The sequence below is a fragment of the Mercenaria mercenaria genome, chromosome 7 (assembly GCF_021730395.1).
Source record: "Mercenaria mercenaria strain notata chromosome 7, MADL_Memer_1, whole genome shotgun sequence".
NCBI lineage: Eukaryota > Metazoa > Mollusca > Bivalvia > Venerida > Veneridae > Mercenaria > Mercenaria mercenaria.
In genome coordinates, this window is record NC_069367.1 from 36069247 (window position 1) to 36072500 (window position 3254).

Below are 3254 nucleotides of genomic sequence, written 5' to 3' on the forward strand. Positions count from 1 at the left end.
TATAGTGATAATTTTTATCACTTATAATATCTTATACATAACTAGTTTTAAAATTCACAATGTATAGACATAAGATGATAATCTGACCGATAAAATATATAGTGAATACAAATACTTTATAGCTCAATTAGTTCTCTTTAAGACCCCATTGAAACAACAAGATATATTAGGCTTATATGGAAAAGTGACATAATTCAATGAATCTTTAGGACATTTCTATTTAAATGAATGTTAATCTATATATGAGCTAAATTTTGACCTAATCAATATATCTAAAATGCGAAAAATTCAATGTTTGATTTTGACTTAAGAAGTAGCTTAATGCTTATACAAACAATTGATTATTCACTTTTCATTCTATGTAATTCTTTCTGTTTTAAGGTAAAACGTTGTCATGTTAACATCGCCGAATTATACATCACTTGTTAATATATTGTAGGTCATTCTGCATATCAGAAATAGTATGTAATACTATTGACTTTGACTGATACAACTTTTGTACAAAATTAAGATACTAGTATACATGTATTTTATGTACTTTCCTCATCATATTTTGTTTCACCTTAAATCTTCATCTTTGTGCATGAAAAATATATAATGATTATAATAATCTAATAATGAATAACTTATAACTTAGTAATTTAAAAAATGCTTAAAAGTTGGATTTTACAGGTGAGTGGTCATTATCAGCCTATATAATAATTGATGTATACATTATACTTCGGTTTATGCAGCATTTTTACTATGATATCACATTATTATCAACGTTTGCTTTTTAAATGTCCATTCGATATAAATATCTTTGAAAATAAGGAAACTTTTAAGTTAAATCCTGTTAAAAATGTCAGTACGAAATACATCTTTTACTATTTGTCAGTGGAAAATATGCAAAATGTACACCTATACATGTAGGCAAAACTTTCAGTCTAGGTAAAAAGGTTCGATGCTCTTAAGGTGTATATTATCATTAATTATTCAAAACGGATCTTTAGCTTCAGAAGTGTAATTGTTGTTAAACCTTAATTCTTCTCATCATGAAAATCATGCGTAATTACTTTTGAAGGATTTCAAAAATGATATACTGATAGCTTAATCAAAGTAACCCACTGAATATCCTAACCGTAGTCATTACAGCCACCAGTTTTGTTGTTGTTGTTGTTGCTGCTGCTACTGCTGCTGCTGCTGCTGCTCATTCCTCTTCCACATCTAATACACTTAGAAAAGCTGGCACATACTTGTGGAGAATATGTTTGTACCGGTACAGTATCCAGGAACACTGGTTATGTTAATTGCTCGCCGTTACAAAACTGAATATCGCTGAAAACGACGTTAAGCTCAAAATAAACGAAACACTCATTGCGGGTTTTTTATTTTTTACAGGGCTAAGTTACAGAATACAGACTGAAGAACAAGATGGAGAAGGGAGATGAAAAAGGCAATGTTGTCGATACACGTACTTTTCTAGGATCTAAAGGTTAGTGCAGCTACAGAGAGGAGAGCGGTGGTCTGATTAAGGAACGTAGCGTTCCCTTTTGAATATTCATCCTTGTTCTTCTTTCCCCTTCCCCCCCCCCCCCCCCCCCCCCCCCTTACACACACGCACACTTTTCTACCCACTTCCCCTTCTTCCCCCTTTTTCTATATTTTGAATAAAATTAAAATGTACTTGTTGGATTTTTGAAGCAACCCGTCTAAAATACTTTACTTGTGGGCCAACTTTGCAAATGCGTGGTTCTGAGGCTGTGTCTGTGGTGTTCTGTGCTTCCGAGAAATCTACCCTTATCTATTATCTTTTTCTGGTGATTAAGGTGTCGGCCGATCAAAGCGGGGATCGTGAGTTCAAATTGGACTTGGTCATGGCTTCACCTTTTCTTATGGCGCTAGTTCTGTCTTTTTTCCAAGGAAGGAAATTCGAGCGGATAAAATAAGATTGAAACTTAGCTTAACAAATTGGTATAATCTAAATCAAAGGTTTGTACAATTGCAAAACAATCCACTAGTAATCATAATAAGAAACATCAAATTTAAAAACATCTTCTCATTAACCCTGTTCCTGGACTCACTCTCTTATATTTTCTGGGCATTTCGGGGAGTCCTTCAGTAGAGGTGTATGACAGAATATTTGCGCTTGGTTCTATAAGGGCGTGAGAGGTGTTGCACATTTTATTACCTATCATGAAAAGATTCCATACAACCGTATCCGTTATAATTTTTCTTAGTTGCGTATTTTGTAATATGTATCAACTTTAATTTGATATTGTATTGACATTTCTTGTCTTATATTCAAAACCTGAGGTTTGAAAAAGATTTACTGTCTGACGCAAGCAATTATAGGACCATGCGTCGACATTTGAATTAAATTCAGAAAGTACTTGGATTTGTCAGTAATGTAATTATAAATAAAAAGAGAGTTAGTTATTTCGATACACAATATTTATAGAATGCACTTGAATGTGTAATTTGTAATTTTAACACACCTCTTTAGCGTTAGTAACGCAATAAAAAAAATCACAATGTTTGGCTCTACTGTTTAGCATAATAATATATATAATATGATAATAAAATATATCGGCATAAATAAAACTGATTTATGATAAAGTTTTATGATTTTCTATAGCCTTATCTCTTTTATTTAAGAACTTAAGATGTACATGCATGCGCCTTAAACAACATTTATATAACTTTAGATTCTGGCATATGATGTAAATTGTATATTTTTGTATATTTTCAGCTCTATTTTACTTGTTGGCGAGTCTCGTAGTAGTGTGGGTCGTGTTAGGTATAATAAAAGTTATTATTGGTAAGATTAATTTTTGTTGTCTCTAATTGTAATATAAAGTTTATACGGTGTTCCGTTAGAGGCAGCGCCTGATCCATAGGAACACGAAGTGCGAAGGTACTACGGTACGATGACAAAGCGCGACAGTACGATGGTGACAAGTCCATCTTACTGTTGCGCTTCACCATCGTACTGTCGCCGTCGCCATCGTACTGTCGTGCCTCACCATCGTACTGTCGCGCTTCACCATCGGACTGTCGCGCATCACCATGATAGTGTTACCATCGCACTGTCGCGCTTCACCATCGCACTGTCGCGCTTCACCATCGTACTGTCGCGCATCACCATAATAGTGTTACCATCGTACTGTCGCGCTTCACCATCGCACTGTCGCGCTTCACCATCGTACAGTCGCGCTTCACCATCGGACTGTCGCGCATCACCATGATAGTGTTACCATGGTACTGTCGCGCTT